Here is a 22,339-nt window from a genome sequence, read left to right as displayed (position 1 = left end):
GTGTACATATTTCTTCACGCAACTACGGTTCTTAATTCTAGGATTTCTGGCAGGCATGGGGTGAGATAATTCCATACTACACATGGAATTGTAGTATGCTACAATTGTTTGTTTTATTATCAAACGCTTTTGCTTTTATTTATTATCCTATTATGCCTTTTTCTCTTAGGACCTTACTTCTGTCCTGGATTTTCGGGTCTAACAGGACTGTGAAGTAAACATTTTATCTTGGATTTTGTCATATAAGGCTGTCATCCAATAATGTACTCCAGCCATAATGTCCTGAGGATGAAGTTTCAGATGATGTTAAGGAGATCATTCCATAATTTAAAACTCTAGGTTTTCAATTCTGCCTCTCAGATAGTCTTGTATGAGGCATAACTATTTATGTGCTGAGCATACCCTGGCCCCAATTTCCCCCACCTAAATTTAACTGCAACATTTTAAATTTAATTCAATTTAGTTGAGCAAGAAAAGTGCAGTCATGTTGTTTTCTTCTGTTTATTTTGATTAGAAAATTAAGCAGTGGTTTATAAAATAACTATGCCTCTCTTTTGAGGAGTAAGTATAACATTAAAACACTGTCAAATGCTAAAGGAACCTTTTTCTAAAATATGTTACCTTAAAGTGTTTTAGAAATGAATAATGTAAAAAAAAAACTGTAATCATTCAGTATATTTAAAGTATTATTTATTAAGTATTAATGTATGAAAGTATTATTGGTATACTGAAAATAAGACTTATACAGTGGTGAAGTTGACAATATGTTATTATTCTGTGGGGTACATAAGAAATAATGAATAAGTTTAGAAAGAAAATAATGGTAAGAGGAGCTAAAGATTTGCTTCACAAAAGTTCCTTTAAATCCAGACCCTACAGAAAGTTAATAAGGGAAGCCTCCTTGTATTAATAAAATTACCAGGTTCACGTTATCTCTCTCAGCATTAATCTGAAATGTTCCTGTCATCTGTTTCCATTTTGGAAGTTGAGCTGTATTTTCCCCAAGTCTCTGGAAAGGAGGAATCAAAGCCTATGTTGATATGTAGAATCTCCACTGCAGCTAGAGCTGGAAACACTTCCTATCGCCAGACAAAGCAATCCAAAATCAAGCAACTGTTACGTCAAAACTCGTCAAGAGAAGATAGAAAAATACACTGAGGGAAATGCTGATGACCTGCTTACAGCCTAAATATCTTTGTTGCAAGGACACTGACAAATAGAGAGCAGTTAAGAGTCATCTGGAGCACCAAAATTTCATTCCACAACTGTATTTATTTTTAGCATTTATTATTATTCATTGGTGCTCCTAGAATAATGGTGGTGTGAATTATGCATGGCAGAATGGAATGAGGGAATAGTATTTATAATTCTAAATTTACAAACAGGAGAGAAATTAGTAATAGTATAGTTATCAAAGGAAACAATCCTAATTAAAGAAATAACTGCTACAAAACCATATGCAACTCAAATCAGAAAAAGACAATTCACATTTAATGAATGCCTTTAATATTAATTACAGAATTCTTAACAATACATTGGGACAGCTCTCTTGGAGAATTCAGCTTACTGTTTAACAATTTCTGACTAATTTTATTAACCTGTACATCTGAGAGGATCAACCCCCTCTGGGTTTAATTAGAAGAAAATTCAATTTAAATCTAAATGTCAACAGTGGTTACTAATTATGGCAGGGCCCTGGACGGGACAGCAAGTCTGTAATCAGGCAGTTCCCTGGTAACAATTAACACTTTCTTTTTGAGTTATGAGTGCGTTAGGATATTTTAAAATAAATACGATTCAGCATGGGACACTGCTAATATCTTGAGCCCCTACTGCTAGGTGCAGACATGCAGAAGAGGATGCCAAATTAAATTACAGAGATTTCTCAAACATATAGCTGAATAATAAGCAGCTACAAAACTAGGTCAGGGTCGAAAAGCTAGAGCTGAATGCCCCTCCCCCAACATGCAAAATAAATATACCCACTATCTCTGAATAGAAATCATTCTTTTGTTATGCCCTTTGTCAAGAATACATTATTGCAAAATGATATTTATTTCCACAATCTTCACAGCTGTGAGCACGACTGAATTAATCTTTCTAGAACTGATTTCATTTGCAATTTCATGATTACGATTATAAAATGTAAATTTATTACTTAAAAAAGAAATGATTATAAAAGACATAGATAAAAAAGACAGTTCTTTATCTGTTGGTTTGCTTTGCTCGATACTAATGAAATAAATAGCTGACTAACCCTGAAATGAAAACAAACAGTATAAAAATGATTGTAAAAATGTGAAATGAAAGCTAGGAAGACAATAAAAAATCAACTCTTTTAACGTAACACATACAGTGATTATGTAGCTCACAGAAGTACCAGGACATGCAGATTTTTTCATGGTGAGGCTAAGCTTTAATGGTTTAGTCATTTGAGATTTTTCTATGGCTGCCATTCTTTAAACGTTAGCATTAAAGATAATACAGAAAATACTTGGGTACTACTAATCTTTTTTTTTCAGCTTTCAGTTTTATGCTCTTAAAAGATAATCTCCAGCAGGCCATTTTCAGACTGTTTAATATTGATGACCTAAATAACAAATTAGTTTAAAGAAATCCATATTTATAAGACCTCAATTTTTAGTGGAATTCAGTCACTAAATTGGTCTTTCCTTGAAATATATTTCTTCTTTTAATCAATATGAAGTGCCTACTGTATGCAAACAACTGCACTGGATGCCAGAGTATACACAAGAATTTGAAGACAAGCATGGCTGGGTTCCACATTATTGGTAAAAATAATAAAGTCAGATTTTTTTATAATAACTCGGCCATTTATTTTATGCAGTAGCTTTATTTACATTAACTCACTTATCCCCAAATTAGAGTGATCTATTCTTTAAATATCAATTTAATTTTTTCTGCTTAACACTTCGACTTCTAAATATACAAATACAATTATTAAATATATTGAGTGTCAAATGTCTATTTACAGAAAAAGATCACTGAGGGTAAAGATGGCTCAACTAAAAGCTGAATGCCAATAAGTGGTTATAACCACTTATGCTCATAATAGTTGAAATAGCATGTTTAAATAAATATTAACATGTTAAAACTCCTATTTATCATGTCAACTCCATCAATAGTGATCATATTTCTAATACTAGGACTGATCAGTTAGCTTTTTGAATTTGCTCATATTCACAAAGCAGAAACGCAAGCACTGTCACATTTGTGGTGTTCAATTGGATCTGAACTAGCTGCAGAGGAAAAGGCTATTTAAGCTCATGGGACAAAACAGGGTGTGAATATAGAATAAATTATTTTTTACTGTATGATTCCTTTCCATTTGCTTTATCTAAGAGTCTGAGTTTTCAATAAACTATTTCTACTTTGGACTTTTATGGCTTTGTAGAGTGTGAGTTAAGCAGAGCTTTAGGTTATTCTCCCAGTGCAAGTATTATCTGTCACTCCTCTAGCAGGAAGGCTAACAGCCCTTGGCTGAAGATGTCTCTATTGCTTCTTCATGTTCAGAGCCCTGGACACTTCCTCGGGCGTGGAAGGCATCCTTCCTCCTTGAAGAGTCCACATTTCACCTCTGGGAGGCATGATGCCTCCACCAGGCTGCTACCGCCAGAGTGCCTAGCGTTCAACAACCTGACTCCAGGCTGGTGTTATAACACTTTGCGAGGAAACCTTCAAGTAGGCTGAAATAAACATACCTTGTTGGCATTGTCATATTGCTTAGTAACTCCATGCTTAAATGAAATTTGGAGAAGCCGTGCTTATGTAAATTGTGCCTTGAATTTTTTCTTTTATTTTCCCCTCTCCCTGCCCCTATCTCTCTCCTTTCCCTCTCTCCATCCCTCTCTTTCATCTTCTTTTTTTTTTTTTAATAGCATTGTGCATCAGAGAGGTTTACACTAACTCTTTCAGCTTTCCCTAGTATTACTACCCGAGGCACCGTATCCTCTCCCAGAGGGAGACAGCATAACAAGCGTGCCTTGCTGGTCAACAGAAAAGCTGGGAGGTCTGTCTGAAACTCCTAGTTAATGACTGGTTTGTCCTTTGCTGAGGATTCCTTTAAGATAATTTTCAAAGCCATTCCATGATTAGGTGCTGGATCTCGCAGAAGAAAGAAACATGTTCTTTGAAACTAAGTAAAGCAAATAAACAAGAACAATGATATTTATACATGATAGACAATATAATTAGATATATTTCTTACACTAGTTTTAAAGTGTGAGTCACCAGGTAATATTATTCTGAATATTATACTACAAACTCAGAACAGGTGTCTAGAACTATTTTCCTACACTTTTAAATGTTAACTCTTTCTCTCTGCTTAACTGAAGCTTTAGTTAAGATCTTTTGATAACAAAACGGAAGCTCTGTAACCACAGCTCAATAATAAGGTGAATGGAAAAACAGTTGGTTTCCGTCTCCCTCAACTGCTTACCTTGATGTGTTCAAGTCAAAAAGAGAAAGAGAGAGTGTATGTTCTCCATTATACCAACAACCACAAAGGCAAGCGATAAATACAAAGCACCGTTTTATACTCCCTGTTGGTATAAAGTCTTTATTTGTTAAATCTTATGAAAATTTTATTTTCATTTAGGGCCACAAATTTCAAACAAAGGTTGAATGGTTTCATAATGTCACATTGTTCAAAAAATGTCTTCAACCATTATCATGGTAATATTTTGAAGAAATAAACTGTTATTTTTATATCTGAGGCCCTATTCTGAAACTTGCACAGTAACTTCTTGGAGAAGTGGATTTAACCCTTCTGTGGAAAGCGGCCCAGGTGAGAAAGAAAAGGCCCTGTGCCCCAAAGGAGGGTGCCAGTGGGAACAAGGAATCAGGAGGGTTCTGGGGAAACGTTCCTCCGTCCTCCTCCCAACCCTCCACACTGGCAGTACAGCTTAGCAATTCAGTCCTCATGTTTAAGTTTAGGATCAGGAAGATTCTAGAGTAGCATTTCCCAAAGTGGGTTCCACAGCATGATGGAAGGTTATGCTTAAGCAGGTTAAGTAAATTGGGACATGCCAGGTTAAACAAAGGTTAAGGAGCTTTACTGTAAGCTTTCCCAGGGCTCTAAGTCAGGCAAAAGGATTCTAAATTCATTTATTCCATGTGTTTTTCTCACCTCTTGACTCTCTAAGGTGTCTCTGAATTACTCTGCTCCTACTGAGGGACTTAAGAACCTACTCATCCTGGACTCCTCAGGGTGAATTCCACAAGTGTGCACCAGGAAGTTCTGGCCTTTTCCCCTTGACTTTAGAAATATGTTGATAATTAACACTTTTCTTGCTGAAAACATTCACACACACAACCAAAAAAACAACAAATTTCAGGGTGAAGCCAACAATCCCATCATGATTACACAAGATTGAGAACAGAAGAATTATAATTAAAAAAGGTGCTGATTATTAAGGCTGGCATGACTGATGGTTCATTCTGGGCCTTCAAATCTGGGGGACTTCATATTGATCAATAGTGTCTATTTTATGGAAATTTTTTCTCAGGTAGATCCCGATTAATTTTCTTACCAAGAAAACACCTTTTGCTTTCTTTAGTATTTAAAATTTAAACATTATGATATGTTTTCTAAAACTGAGATATAATTAAATAATCTAGGAAAAAGATATAAAATAGATTAATAACCACAGTATTCTTCAGAGCATCATGTTTCAAATGTGCATTGTTAAATAAGGTATGTGACAGCCTTCAGCACTAAAGCCAGATTATTAGCAAACAACTAAGTGAAACCAAGAAAAGTGTACACCCTGATCTTACTGAAATAATTATAGAACCTTTAACGTCCCACAATGCACAGAGAGAAAAAGAATGCAGCGAAGAAAGAGCAACATAATAGAAACAGACAGAAGTAGGACAGTCATTTTACTTTTTACACAGCAGACACAAACTACTGTGGAAAGTTGAAGAGTATACAAAAATGATCACTGAACCAAAAGTGAAATTTTATTTTGTGTCTCAATTGAAAAATATTAAGGAAATGTATCTAAGTAAAATAAAAATAAGCTGTAATTTAATTAGGTCACTCTTGCTTTCATATAGATACGTAATTGTTTAGGTCAACAAATGTATACTCTTATGCACGTGTGTATATATGCATTTATATCTGACTACATAAAATGGAATGTGAGTATACATAATATGTGTTTTTCTGTTTTGGAATCATTACAGATTATTATTTTACCCAATGGATAGTGACAATGTCCTACAGTCTGGCAATACAATACTCATAAGTTGACTTGCTATGCAAAGTATTCTCCTAATGAACTTTGGCTGCATCTCTGCAATGAATCATATTTCTCTCTACAAGTCTAAAGATGAAACAAAATGCAGTTAAAAATAACTGCACAGCACATTGTAGGCACTCAGTTTGCAAAACAACTGAATGAATAAATGAGCAAGTGCAGATCTTGCCCATGAGACGTTTCTACAATGGTAGTTTTTACCCTTCACTTGGAAAACACTGCTGAGTTTTGAGGAGGTGCTTTAAGGACTAACCTTCAAAAGCAACGACTTCACTTCATAAACTATACTAGGGTTCCACTCAAAATGTCATTTATACAAAAGGACACACAGTTCTTATTTTGAATGTGATAACTGCTGGTCCATATTTATGGTTCAAGGATCTTCTCAATTGGGTACCACCCTGTTTTACAATCTTTTCCCCTTAGCTTTCACTTGGGACAAAATGAACTGTTGATCATTTCCATGTCTTCCCACCTAGTGGGACTCATGTTGTTCCTTCCAGCAGAGAACACTTCCTTATTCTTTCTGCCCATCTAGAATGTACTCTACTTTCTAGGCCCAGCTTCAAGTCAATGTTTCTGCACAGCTTCCAAGCTGTCCTCACAGCTATGAAACATAAATACATTTTAAATGTATATAGTGGGGCTTCCCAGGAACTCACCTGCCAATGCAGGTAGACATAACAGATGCTGGATTGGAGAGATCCTCTGGAGGAGGGAATAGCAACCCAATCCAGGATTCTTGCTCAGAGAATCCCATGGACAGAGGAGCCTGGCGGCTACAGTCCATAGGGTTGAAAAGAGTCAGATACAGCTGAAGCAACTTAGCATGCATACACAAAAGAATACAATAGAGTATTTAAGATACTGCTGATGCTGCTAAGTTGCTTCAGTCGTGTCCGACTCTGTGCGACCCCAGAGACGGCAGCCCACCAGGCTCCCCCGTCCCTGGGATTCTCCAGGCAAGAACACTGGATTGGGTTGCCATTTCCTTCTCCAATGCATGAAAGTGAAAAGTGAAAAGTGAAAGTGAAGTCGCTCAGTCACGTCTGACTCTTAGCGACCCCATGGACTGCAGCCTACCAGGCTCCTCTGTCCATGGGATTTTCCAGGCAAGAGTACTGGAGTGGGGTGCCATTGCCTTCTCCAATTAAGATACAGTTTCTGTCAAAACCCTAGATTCCCAAGCACTTCCACAAAAAGGCATCAACTAGTTACACCATCAGATGTCCTAGGATTTCTTTTTAAGTTTCATCTGAAAGTGTTACTACATTCTTCATGAAATAGGTGTAATAAAGTGTATAGTGAAAACTTCTGACAAATATCAGCTTTCCTTAAAGTATTACACTTTTCTCAATTGCAGAAGACAGCTGAGGTAATATGTATGTACAAAGGAAGTTTTTCCTCTTATTAAGAATAGATTTAATTTCTCTAAACAAATGTAACAGCAGAAAATATATCTAAAACTTTCTAACAAAGGAACAATGCATTCCAAACTTTCTCTTTTCCTATTACAAAAAAAAAAAAAAAAAGTCCTATGAAGTCCAAGTGCTCCTGTGTGTACCAGCTCCTGATGGAGTGCGGTGGTTCTAGAGAGAAACACAGTGTAAGATTCCTTGGTAGATAATAAATACACAACTATCGTCCCTGAAAACACTGCCATCTGTTGTCAGAAGAGAAAGGTCACTTTTGAAATTTTGCCATGCGATAGGTTTTCTACCAGTGAAGAAAAAAATACCTGAGACTTAACAGAGCAGGTCATCCTACAGGAGAAAAAGGTCTCTAGGGAAACTACAATTTGGAACATGGCCAAAGCACAACAATACATTGGTTTTCTCAAATAAATACTTCTTTAAAAGAAAGTGACTCGGAAACAGCAACCCATTCCAGTATTCTTGCCTGGAGAATTCCATGGACGGAGGAGCCTGTGGACTGCGGTCCATGGGATCACAAAGAGTTGTACACGACTGAGCGACTAAAACACACACACTCTCTCATAAGCAGCTTTTATTAATTACCATATATATTTTCATTTTCTTTTAAATACAGAGAGCCAAAATCATGGTTGAAATTCCAGTGATTTTGCCTGGCTAATACTTTTTCTTAATTTTCCTAAAATTTTCTATTAAATTTTATTAGATGATAAATGTTACACTATTCCCCATGGATCCATAATAGAAGAGAAAGGAGGAAAATCATGAAAATCATCATCTACTCTGTCTCTATGTAAAGGATTTTAAAAAGTATACATGTAATATGTTATTTTCTGAACAAAGTAACTCACATTTCCTAAGAAGGGATCATTACAGAAGCTATTTGTCAGTTATCCACCATCTGAAGTTTCAACATTTTTAATTAGGAAATTTAAGTTGCAACCCAGATTAAATGTAGAAGGTGTTTATGAGCCATCATTGCATCAATTTAGATTTTCTAAATTAGACTGAATATCTTAAATATGACTTAGAAACTCTAATCATAAAGTTAAACAGAGTTAAACTTAAGTTTAGTAAATTTTGTGAATTTCATTGGCATGTTCTCAGTTCTTAAACTTATCCATTTTCACTTTGGTTTAGTCACTTGGTCGTGTCCAATCTTGCAACCCCATGGACTCCACGCTCCTGTGTCCATGCGACTTCCCAAGCAAGAGCACTGGAGCAGGTTGCCATTTACTTCGCCAGAGGATCTTCCCAACCCAGGGATCAAACCCACATCTCCTGCACTGCAGGCTGTCACCTGCATTTTCACTTTGGTGAAATTGCCCACAATTGTCTCCTTAATAAACAGGGAGGATCAGTGTAGAAAATCCAACCAAAAACTACTCCAGGTCCCCTGCCAGAGCTCTGCATACAGTCATTTAATCCACACAACAACTGTAAGAGGTTGGCTTTCTGGACTCAATTTACAAATGAAAAATGAAAGGATTTGTGTTTCCATCCCCAATTTTGCAGAGCCGGTCACAACAGAGAATTCAAATCCATGTGCCTCCAGCTCCACAATCCTTGCTTTTTCCTGTACACCACACTGCCTCACACATGAACTGTTTCCAAACTGTATAACAGTATTCTTTAGTGTGCATGGTGATTGACTTGCTTTTTATTCATCTATTTCTGCTTATTAAAATGCAGCAACTGGTAAACTTCTGGGGGGTGCAGACATCAACTAGGCTTTCCAGGCAGAAACTGGTCACTAGCATGACAGATGATTCACAAAGTGGAAATAAACACATGAGTAATTAGGCTTGGGTTTAAGAGGCTAGCAGACCTGATGCGCACAGTCAGCTGACTGTTGGTTCACTTTGTCTAGGTCACTGCCTTGAGGCATGACAGCAAAGCCCAGCTAATTGTGGGGTTTGGAATTGAGACCTTGACAACTCTAGTCTAAGGGGAAAGGTAAAAAACACCTATGAAAAGCACATGCACCATTCCCAAATGGCTGGAAATCAGTCATACTGTGAACTCAAACTCCTTTAACTGTTATGTTTGAATTATGAAATCTCAGTGTATGACTTCCACTGTGCAATTTTTGAAGTTCATACTAATGAGTCTGGCAAATCTGCTTTGAGATACCATCTTGCTGAGAAATAGAAGGCCTTTGAGAAAACCTCTGAGCCCACAGTTTAACTCATGTGTGTTCAATGCCTTTTATACCCATTTAAGAATAATTTATGAATCTAGTTTAGTACACAATGTCCCACCTATGTCCTGCCTACTAATCCATAATCTTAATAACTGTGGTTCACAGATCCTTCAGACTCTCATGAACTGTGAAACCACTTGAATAGAATGTTTTTATTAAAAACCATCCTAAAAATACTCTGTGACTCTAGTTTTCAATATCTGAGAACCATGTAACAGATAAAAAATACTTTTGTATTTCATCTAGTCACTTCTTTAATTTTACAGTTGGAGAAATCTACCCTAAAGGTTACAGGATTTGCTCAGTCCTACCACTGCATAGTAAAGAACTCATCCACAGCTCTTTCCACTGTATTCCAGATAAAAGGCTCTATTATTTTTTCAGAGTCAAGAAGTTTTGACTGTCATAACACTGTGTTAGGTCACTAATATGACACAATCCCAGCCTCCTCCCTAGTCTCCTCTACAGCAATTCTAACCCTATAAATGATGGACTTTAAACACATCAACTCAATCACTCTAGGCAGAGAATATACAGTACACGCCTTCCGACATGCTATCCTTCTGTCCTTTACCCATGTCTCTCAGGCTGCTTGGTAACTCCCTCCTCAAGGCCCAGCTCAGACATCACCTTCTCAGCAGCAGTCAGCTCTCTTTTCCCTTGGCAGGACTACCTGAGTTCCCGCGTGTTTATGACAGTACCTATTGTGCTATGGAACACACTGTGTTCATGACCACCTTCTCAAGGAAAGGACTCATCAAGGACAGGACCTTGCCTTGCTCCAATTTCTCCTCTAGGACTAGTGGAGTTCCAGACACAGAGCAGGTCCTCAGAAACATCGCCTGAATAGAACTGACTGTGATAGATGTATCAATGAGTGTGGTACAGACACTCAGGACGACAGCTCCACCAAAGTGTAAGTTTCAAAAGTGAAAAAAATGAAGACAAAGGTTACACACACGATCTTCACTCATTCAGGGCCATTGATGAGTTTTAGATTTGTGTCACTTCTTTTATTCATTCAGTTATTCATTCAACAAAGTAAATGATCCCACAAGAGTCAACACTGAAATTGTGCAATATCTGCTTTTACTTTCAATCTGTACTTTTCCTAGGACATTCTGTGGTTCTATGTCATTGTGATGGCTTACTTCAGAGTGCTGCTGACATTTTAAGAAGGCATGGTTTTAGTGGCCAGCATGGTCACGGGCCAACAGGAAAGACTGAGGCAAGTGTCAAAAAAGCAACAGAAGAATGAAATTTAGCAAGCCATGACCAAGAGCACCTCACTTGTTCAACAGCAAAAAAGAAGAAAAGGAGACAGGTGGAGATTCAACTGGCTACTTTTTCAGCCTGTAGGCTGTACCTTCTCTGTATAGCATCATGCTACAGAGTCTTGAAAGGTCTTCTTTCAATTCGATAAGCGAGCAATTTTCCTCTAGCAATCTGGGTTTGGATAAGAAAGCTTACAAGATCTAGAATCCACTCTTATTGTCAGTCTGATAAGCCTGTAACTCTAGGACACTGAGAAATGCAGTTAACAGCACTTGCCATTTGAATGACATTCAGGTACTATGCACTGGATGGAGTCTATCCTTTCACTTCTCAAAGTTTCAAGTTGCCATACAGAAATATGTTTCACTTAAGTTCCAATATTTAACAAATGTTCGTTTTCTGCCTTTCTTGCTCCAAGAACACAAACTATTTGGTACAAAATTTCCATGAGAACAGGAAGCAATTTAACACTGCCATAGAATTGCTGTAAAAACACAACAACAACAAAAAAAACAGTGTCCCTGTGATTAGGCCAGAAGTGAGGCATGAGGGAAACACGGGGTGGTGGTTGGAAGGTGGGGTGGTAATTGCTGAAGGCTTTCACAATTACAGCAATTTCCACTGGCTAATCACCTGCTTTCAACCTCTGCACCTCTTTTACTTGTGGTCTCACCATGAAATCTACAACCTGTTACAGAAAGAGACTGGGTGCAATCTACAAGGAAATGCTTCTAGCTTTTGATTCAATGTTAGAGCTGTGTCCAGATCGTCCAGTCCTAAACTCAGGGACCAGAGAAGGCAATGGCACCCCACTCCAGTACTCTTGCCTGGAAAATCCCATAGACGGAGGAGCCTGGTAGACTGCAGTCCATGGGGTCGCTAGGAGTAGGACACGACTGTATAACTTTCAAGTAGACAACCTGAGCGACTTCACTTTCACTTTTCACTGTGATGCACTGGAGAAGGAAATGGCAACCACTCCAGTGTTCCTGCCTGGAGAATCCCAGGGACAGGGGGAGCCTGGTGGGCTGCTGTCTCTGGGGTCGCACAGAGTCGGACACGACTGAAGTGACTTAGCAGCAGCAGCAAACTCAGGGACATTACTAATGGTTAATAAATGGTTAATAAAAGACTATGTAACTAAGAAGGTCAAAATTTCACATAATATATAAAATTGTCTATCTAAATATTACCTATCTCTGTACTATCTAGTATGAAGATATACCTGTTAATCTCAGATGTTAGAATTATAAAACATGAAGTCATCCTTCAATTTCACTGCAGATCAAAAGATGGAATGTTTGTGATTTGCAGGCATTTTGCAGTTTATTGTCTTTGTTTTTGTTACATCTTTATGTTACGTGAACAACTTTGTTTTGACTTTTCTATGAACTAAAGATGGTTCAAAATACAGAAACAGTTTCTTTTTAAAATCACCCTGTTTGACAGCACTCATTGGTTTGAGTCTAAGCATCTTTGTAAAACATTTTGGATTTGTTGCACAGATTTAGATCTTCCATGTTCCTTCTCATCATTAGCCAATTATGAAGGAACTATTACCTTTGCTCACCCTGATATTTTATCAACTTCACTGAAACAGTCTCATCACTCATGATACACTCAGGAGATTGGTCCATCGCCCAGAAGTGCACAAAGAATATTTTTGGTGAACTGCCATTAGCCTTACGAGGAGTTACGCATATACATGTGATCCTCATCAAAAGATGGATACAGACTTCTATGTATTTGAGTATGGTAATAGATCCCATCTTGCAGAACTGTGACCTACTGCTCTTTGTTCACGTGCTTGTTAGCCAGTTACATTTAGGAAGGCTTCAGATTTCACTGTTATCCCTGGTGAATTATTAGTCATCAACTCCCCAACATCAGGTCTTACAACTCTGTTCAAAGCAGAAACATCTCTGAAATCTTCTGAAGCATGACTTCATTAATAGATGATATACTAAGCATTAGAATTAACCGTACGGATTTGTATCTGTTACCAAGATTTGTGTGAAATAGCAGAGGGATCCCCTTAATAAGAAATTCCTTTTAATACTGCCAATCAAAATATTTTTATTCCTGTTATTACAAAAGCAAGTTTGACACAGTTGTGCCTAATATCATTCTTCAGTAAGAAAATGAGGGTTTTTTCTTTTTTTAAAGAAAGTTTATAAATATGCTAGGCACATATTTCCAACTCTTAATTTAAAACTGATGGCTATAATAAGAATTACAAAAATGAAATGTTCTTTGTTCAGAGTCATAATTCAGAATGAAGGATTATTTTACAAAAGCTTAATAACTATACATTTTTGTATCTTCTTTGACACAGAAAATGAATCGTTTGCAAAAAATTTCATGATCTATGCATCTGGCTATTTCAGTACATGGATAGTACTGAAGATCTCTGATATGTATATTACCTGTGGACACTTTTCTAAGTAACACTAGAGGTTCAAATCCAGAAATGTAGATTAGGTTGGCCCCTTTTTTTGACTGCAATGGCAGTCAGGGCCAATAGGTAGGTCTTTTTAAAGAACTTTACTTTTTCACAATTAGGTTTCAAATAATGCAGATTTCATAACTGTTATTAATGTAAACAAAGACTACTTGATCTTTCAAAGTTATATTAAAAAGATCGTTTCTGAGCTACCAAGCTTATTTAAAAGATAATTATGCCAATCATAATTTTTAAAAGTGTCTTTATCACTGCGGTATTTTCTGGCTTGATTAGCAAATAATATCTTCACAAATTTTGAAGTTCACAAAGACGTAAAATTCTGAATTACAGCTCTGGCAAATGTATTTCGTTGTTAACAGCATATAGATAGGTAATTGCTAGTTTGGGGGCAGAAATGCTTTATAACCAAAGCACTTTTTCCTGGAGGGAATCATACTGTCATTTGTTTTTATTTTCAGAATGAAAACAAATGGCACTATGATTCCTGAGGGCAAAAATGACTTCAGTCTATTTCTTCTCCTCTGCACGCTCATCCACTCATTCTTAGTTAGATGCAATATAGATACAGAACCCACCCACACCCCCAGGACTTCCACTGCTGCAAAATGTATTCACTTGCTGTACAGTAATTAACAGCTCTTGACTGGAAAACTGCCAGCATGTACAACGTGACACTCTTCCTTTGAACACTAACAAAGTGCATAAGTAATTTATGTTGGATTAAATATCCCTAACAGGGACCCTTAAGTAACCCAATCACTTTAAACAGGCTCCACATGCATGCTCCAGTGCAGTGAAAATGTCAGACAGTGATAACCCACTAATAGCACAATTCTAACTATATTCCAGCCATTAGCATTTTATGACATCAATCCTCATTAAACCTGGCAAGGAGAAAGATACTAATGTTTCCCAATTTTACAGCCAAGGTGGAAGAGAAATGGAGAAAATGTGTAGACAGGTGCTGTCTCCCAAAAAGGATTAACATTTTTTAAAATGTGGTAGCAATTTTCTGTTAGTACCTTTGTTTGCATTGAAAGAGAGACAACAAAGAGGTAATGGCTACAAGGACCTCGATGGAATTCAGCCAAGAGCGAAAGAAAAGACTGGTATTTCAGCCATTGTGCTCACTGCTAAAGCCCTGTGCCAACTCATCTTCCAACCCATTATATGAAATTTAATTTAACCTGCTATGCAATTAATTCAGATGTTCAGCCTATTTTTCTCATGGCAGAATCCCTCACACAATGCCTTATTTAAATATTAATCAGTCCTCTTTCAATTAGGACTAATTTGCTTCACAGGGTTTCTCTCATCTTCTGATTGCAGGAAAATGGAGGTAACTTGCAACGTTTGAGGATAATTAACATGGTATTTTTATAATACTGATACATCAAATGGGACCTTAATGAACCCCGCTGATTCCATTTAGTAAAGCATGCCTCAAAGTTATAATCAAGAGGAAAGCCACTGCCATCTGTTTGAAATACTAAGGAGCACAATTTAAACACAAAATGCTTATTTCTCTAAACTGTCTATTGTAGAGGTCTGCAAAAGTCATTTTTCTATGCAAACTAATTGTACAGTATTTTAATTTGAACCTTTTACTGCACATATACAAAACAGGGACATCTTAAGATGTAGGGGCCCTGTTTAATTAAATGTTGACAACCACAGAAATAAGTAATGTTTGTCAATGTTACTTCTTTTACGCGTGCTGCGCCGTTGCCACTAGAAAAGCAGCATTAAGTTTTACATTTCTAATGAATCTAATATTTCACAGCCTTTTGTTTAATATTTGAAGAACTTTTCTTAACAAAAACCATGAAGCTCTATGAAATGGAAAAAACATACGCATACACTGTTGGTTTGCTGCTCCTGACGTCACAGAGTAAACAGGTTAACATTTACACACGGCCAGGTGTGCACAGTGTTCCATCTGCTTCCAGGCAGGTTGAAGGTCAATGTTTTAGGCTTTGAGCTATTCTAGAGTTCCTTGGTTACATCTAGGTTACAGAGGCTATTGGCTCCCAAGGTCATTATCAAAGCACTCAACATGTTCCAATGGCAATAAAACATGATTGATAACAGATTGCTTATTTACAATGTTTACACTGTGGTCACAAGGATTTCCTCTGTGAACTTCTGAAAAAGTAGACATTACCTGTGGGTGTTTTAAATAAGAATCTCCCCTCATTTTCTTTATAAAGCTACTCTACATCCTGCGTCATTATATCAGAAGCATCAATAGGTCAGAATTTCATTGTAAAAACAAAACCAAACATTTGATGTGAAAAATCACATTCATATTAAGTATCAGTCAACCAATAAAAGTATCAACTGTGTGTCTTAGATGCATTTACCAGATGCAAAGAAGAAATAACTGAGGCCACTCCAGGGTAAGAAACACATTCCAGTTAAACCTGACAGAAAGAGCAAGAGAGGCCACCGTGTATAAAAAGGACAATGAAGAGATTAACTGGACTGGAGAAAGCGGGTCTGGCTGAGGTTTTATCGAAAATAAAACCTATAGCTCGAGGATAGTTATGTTATCTCATTAGCCTAAATACATAGCACATTGAAATAATTTATGTGTTTATTACTTTGTTGAGTTTAAAAACTTCTAGGATGAAATCTACAAATTTCTCATCCCAGCACCCACTACTGGGTCATGTTTTACATAGTCGGGGCACGAGTAAACCATTTGTTGATTTTAATAAAATTCTTGTGCTCATTTGGCAAATACCTACTGAGCACACATCATGTTCCAGGCATGTTCTAACCACTGTGTATCAGTGAACAAAAGATGAAGAACATCCCTGCTCTCAAGGTGTGTAAGTTCTAGTGGGGAGGGACAGGCAATTCAAAAGATAAGCAAACAAATGAGATAATTTCCAATAATAAAAACTTATGAAAAATGCAAAGCTAGATCTTAAGCATAGAAAGTGAAAGGTGGGGACATTTTGGATTGGGTGGTCAAGGAAGGCCTTTCTGAGGGGGTGACACGTAGGCTAAAATTTTAATGATGAGTCAGCTTCAAAAGACTGTGCCAGCCTAAGAGAGCAGGTCAATGGCAACCGTGAGTCAGGAAGAAGTTTGGCTAGTGTAAGGAACATTAAAAATAAACAAACTAGAGAAAAACACAAAATGAGGTTGGAGAGATGGACAAGGGTTGGAAAATTCATGAAAGTGAGTCTGCGAAAAGAAATTGGATTCTCCTCCTAAGCGCAATGAGAGAAACTGGAGAGCTGTTCGCAGAGCAGTGACATAATCTGATCTGTGTTTTTTCTCTTGTTTTCCATGGGAAAGAGGGATGGTAGACGAGTAAGCAGAAAATCAAGGACACTATTAGGAAGCTTCTGCATCAGTCCAAGCCAACTATGTTCACGGTTTGGCTAGAGTGGGAGTATTAGCAATGGAAACAGATGTGAATAGAGAAAGAGGCAAACAAGAGAGTGAAGGGGAGAAGTGTAGGATCAGAGTTGACTTGGAGGCTGTTGCTATAAATAACTGGGTATCTCCTTCTGAGACGGAAACACTAGGGAAGGAACAGTTCAAGAAAAAATCTCGAATTCTCTTACGGTCACTTTAATTTTACAAGTGGAGCTGTTGTACAGTAAAAGCTGCTTATCAAAATAATATTTAAATCATTTACTATTATTAGCAGCTCTATGAATATTCTCTTAGACTTCTGAAATGGTTGTTTCCTTTTAGTTTCACTAGCGTAGTGTGCGGTCAGATGCCTCTGAACCTTTACTACACCATCCCCTCTGACTGCACCACTCTTCCTAATATCTACCCTCTAGCTAATTTCCACTTTCTTTAACAATAGTGGGAGCTCATACTTATGATTGGTGAGTGACAGGCACCAAGCTAGGTGCGTAGACGACATTTCATTCAAAGTTCACAAAAACGCTAAATCTAAAAGATACAGAAATATCTACTCTACAGAGCACTCTTTCTGGTAGCAAGAACAGGGTAGAGTTGCTCCCATGATCTCAGCAGATTAGGCCCCTCAGTGTAGATTTCTATAGTAATTTCTTAGCTGCTCTGCCCTTTCAGACTGGAAGTCCTTGGCATCGTCTGGAAGCATACGGAAGAAAATATACCCAAATAAACCTCAAAGTAGCCAAGATTTTGATTTGTATGTGTACCACCTACCAAGGGCCCTACAAACCCTCTGCCTGAATTGTGCTTCCAGTCTGATGGGGAATCCTTGATGCCCAGGAGTTAGTTCTTCATGGTCCCCATCCAATTACTTATCCCTCACAGCTTGAGAGATGGTATCTCTCTCACAGTTTAAAGACAGCATGGCTGCCAACAGGCCAGAACGATCATTAATAAGTTAACTATTCCCAGATAAGATTGCAATCTATGCCAGTCCTATTATAAAGTAATCTCTACTATAATTACTACACAGACTTCCAGGACACAAATTCTGACGTGGGAGGCAGGTGATGAGGTTCTGTGTCCACTCACAGCTCAAGAGGTACCTAATGTTTGTGCCCTTCCCCACCAAGTTTCCACCCCAATGATGAGCAAAACACAATGCTTAAACGGTATTAAAAAGAAAACCAATGCTTTACACAGTCTCCCATCCCCTTAAAAATGGCAACAGAAAGGCTCAGTCCTATTGGTTTGTTCAATGTCCTCATCTGAGAAGACAGGCCTGCTGCTGAGTGCCAAGATGGGGCCAAAAAGAAGAGCCCTCGGCACACTCCACCCGGCACATCTAGACATGAACTTCTACCCCGCAACCAGTACTATACCACCAGCTCACAATCAACCATTGGGCATTTGGATTTTTAGAGCAGAAGAAGAAAACAGCAAGTTAAAGAAAGGAAAGCAGTAACAGTTAAAACAACATACTCATGGGTAGCACCTCATTTTGTGCCAAATGCTGCTTGTCTGGGGCTTCCAAAGATGGATTCATTTTAGCTGCACAATCCAAGGGGGTAAAAACAATCATGATGCCTATTTTATAGATGTGCAAGTTTAGACACTTCATACAGTTACAAACCAGTTATGAACTCAAAGTCTCATAAGGAGGAAATGGAGGAAGGGAGGGAAGAGAGCAACATGACCAGGGACCTCGGAGGAAGTACATGGGGCAGAATATTCACAGACAGAAGGAAAATGGTGTGGTATGCCCTTTGACCAACTGTATCCACCAATCACCCACACTTGTCACAAATGGCCATTTCACAGAATGCTACACTATTCTCTACAGCCTCCTCTAGTACTGAATAATCAAATATTTACCTAAGTAGATTTTAACTGAAAAAAATAAGTATGTTAAGACTGTGCAATGATATTAATACTAAAAACAGTAAAAAACACACTCTTCCTTGGCAGAGCTCCTGGACAGGCGACCACTGTGGAGGGTGGACCCTGGCCCACACATCTGAACATTCACTAAACAGCCCTGACTCGTAACTCTCTCCGCCCCCTTCTTCCAGTTCTGTCCTTGTAGACACAAACAGTTTAGTGCTGTGCTGTGCCTAGTTGCTCAGCCGTGTCCAACTTTTTGTGATCCCATAGACTGTAGCCTGCCAGGCTCCCCTGTCCATGGGGATTCTCCAGGTAAGAATACAGGAATGGGTTGCCATGCTCTCCTCCACTGGATCTTCCCAACGCCAGGATCGAACCCAGGTCTCCCACATTGCAGGTGGATTCCTTTAATTGTCTGAGTCACCAGGTTAGTACTCCCCATAAAAATATGAGCACACATACTTAATTTAATAAAGCAATTGATTTCCATTGCTAAGCAACAAAAATGTGTGCATAGTTGAAAATTAGAATAAATAATTTAGTAACAGTTACAGTGACTACAGTAAAACAGTAATTCCCAGATTACATCTAACTTCCATTCCTATATTTCATTTGCTTATATACACAAACAAATGCCATATGTTCCACTGTGACATATAATCTCTCAGAGTCGATGAGTAGCCACTCTCTTTTCTATTCTCTTACTTATTCTCTTACTCGAGAAAACATTTAATGAGAAATATTATGTGCCAAGGGTACTCAATCCTGAGGCTACAGAGCCTAATATGGCATGACAGGAGCTCCAATTTCTGAAATCAGAAATACAGTACAGTGTGAGTGACAAGCAATCATGATAACAATAATGATGACGAAATAATAACGATGCAAATCAGGATGCTGATGAGAGCTCACACTTACAGGGTTTGCTCTGTGCCTGTTTTAATTGCTGCACATATGTGAACTCACTGCAGCATCAGAATAACCCTATGAGGGTGTTACTATAAGCCTCATTTTACAAAGAAAGAAATGACCCAGAGAGCTGAAAACTCACTCACAATTCCAATTCCCCTCAGTCATTCAGATAGCAGGGGGTAAACAGGCCTTCAGGCCTAGGCGCTAGCTCTGGTCTTTGGCCCTAACCATCTCAGGATGTTGTGCGCATAGCAGTCCTGTTCAGTGTCTTGAAGACACACACACACACAAAGAAAGAAATGCAAGCCAGACTTATGAGGTGGGAGTAGGGTATTAGAGAAGTTTCCAAGAGGAGTTATTCTTTAAGTTGAATGTTTAGGTGTGAATAAGACAACTAGATGACAGGGGTGAGGTGTGGGAAAGGGAATGCAGTATCTGAAGAGATGGAATCCAGAAAGAGCTGATCACTCCCGGAAACTCCCAGCTGTGGCCTGAGGGCACATTTCACAGAGTAGAGAGAGAAGCCTGGAAAGGTGGGCCTCTTCCTGTGCACAGGCCCTTATCCTGCTCAATTCTGGGATGTCTTTTTATCTCTGTACTTCATCCTGCATCTTACAGAAAATTATCATTTAAACTTTAATAATTTTGGGACCATGATAGTCTTGCTGGAGAGTACAACATTTGTTGGAATAAGAAGTTCATCTCTGTGTAAAAGGCCTTCCTGGTGGCTCAGCAGTAAAGAATATGCCTGCAAAGCAGGAGACGCAGGAGATGGGGGTTCAAATCCCTGGGTCAAGAAGATCCCCTGAAGGAGGGCATAGCAATCCACTCCAGTATTCTTGTCTGGAGAATACCATGGACAGAGGAGCTTGGTGGGCTACAGTCCATGGGGTCACAAAGAGTTGGACATGACTGAAGCGACTTAGCACACACACATGTGCAGTGTAATAGTGAGGCTCTTTCCTAAATTATTAATGAAAATATTATCAATCAATCAATGAAACTAAGTTACATTCAGATTACATCCACCCTTTCCTTTTTAAGCTGGCTACCAGTATTTACAGGATGAAATTACTTTATTCATACTGGTATTAAAATTGGTATAATTTATTCTTCATAAATCTGGTGTGTGTGCTCATGACTGGAAAAGTTTAATGTTATTTGTCCTGATAAGATCCAAGTTAAACTGATGGCTTTATTTTTTGCCAGGGTCATCTTTTTATCCCTTAAAACACACAGGCCCTTCTGTATCCTTTCTGAGTCTTGATGTGTTTCTCCACTTTATGAAGAGGCCTGGAAAAATGATCCTTTTAAGATGAAATGAAGTCTGCAATCCCTCAAATAACCTAGGATATCCATCAAGAGGCACCCACGGTTAGACTGTGTGGGGTTTTGAGGCTTCATCCAGCCATTTCCCACCTGTTGGAACTCTCCTGCAGTGCGGTTTCATGATCACAAATAGCCCTTGTGTTGAACAGTTAAGATACTACTACCAGAAGTTTCAAGTAAAGGAAGGCAAAGTAAACAGTGCATGAAAAGAGTGTGCTACTGCACTCATAAGTCTGTGTTTACAACCATTTAAAAAGTTGTTTCCCCCTCTATTTGGCTCTAAAAATTTCTTCAAATTCTTTGTTAAGAATTTTCTGTAAATTGGTTTCTTCTTTGCAGACTATCTTAACATGCCACTTTTCCTTTCTTAAGAATCTTACTATTCTGAAGGCATAGTAAGATTGTGTTCATTTATTCTGTTTTTATGCTGAAAAGTGATCACAAAATAGCAGCATTACAGAAAACAACCATAAAATATGAGGACTCCAAGACAGTTTGGGGAGCACCCAGTGGTCTATGGCTTCTGAGATATAAAAATTCTCTGTAGAAGAATTTACTTATAGTGACACCAGTTAAATCCTGAATTAAGTCTCCAGTATGAATTGCCTAATGTATTTTATGTATCTGCTTTAAGCATATACTAGAGTTATAATGGTAAACTCGTACTCTTGCCTGGAAAATCCCATGGACAGAGCAGCCTGGTAGGCTGCAGTCCATGGGGTCGCTGGGAGTCGGACACGACCGAGCAACTTCACTTTCACTTTTCACTTTCATGCACTGGACAAGGAAATGGCAACCCACTCCAGTGTTCTTGCCTGGAGAATCCCAGGGACGGGGGAGCCTGGTGGGCTGCCGTCTCGGGTCGCACAGAGTTGGACACGACTGAAGCGACTTAGCAGCAGCAGCAGCAGGTTATTTATGTTAGCAAAAGCTTTTAGAATATTAAATTTCATTCTGGCATAATGGCTAACATATTTTGCTCTAAAGAGAGAATTATTTAAGTTCTCCTCACAAATCTATGGCCTTCTGAGCTCAAAGTTGAGGTAGCAGTGCTCTAAATTTTCATGAGTTGGATAATTGACTATGCCAGACCAAGAAGGTAGATGATTATTAAATAGCAACAAGGTCAAGTTTTCTGTTTTGTTTTTTTTACAATAAAAATTTTGTA

At 38.2% G+C, this 22,339-nt stretch overlaps 1 protein-coding gene across 4 annotated transcripts in view; it reads right to left on the bottom strand.

Annotated features, from left to right (window-relative positions):
• TOX (thymocyte selection associated high mobility group box) overlaps window positions 1-22,339 on the bottom strand; it is a 311,030-nt gene that overhangs the window by 217,322 nt on the left and 71,369 nt on the right. The gene's annotated exons all lie outside the window — the stretch shown is intronic.

This window comes from Bos grunniens, chromosome 14 (genome assembly GCF_055505025.1).
Source record: "Bos grunniens cultivar Pamir isolate PY7600 chromosome 14, Bosgru_T2T1.0, whole genome shotgun sequence".
Classification (NCBI taxonomy): Eukaryota; Metazoa; Chordata; class Mammalia; order Artiodactyla; family Bovidae; genus Bos; species Bos grunniens.
This window is presented reverse-complemented; position numbering and strand designations above follow the sequence as displayed.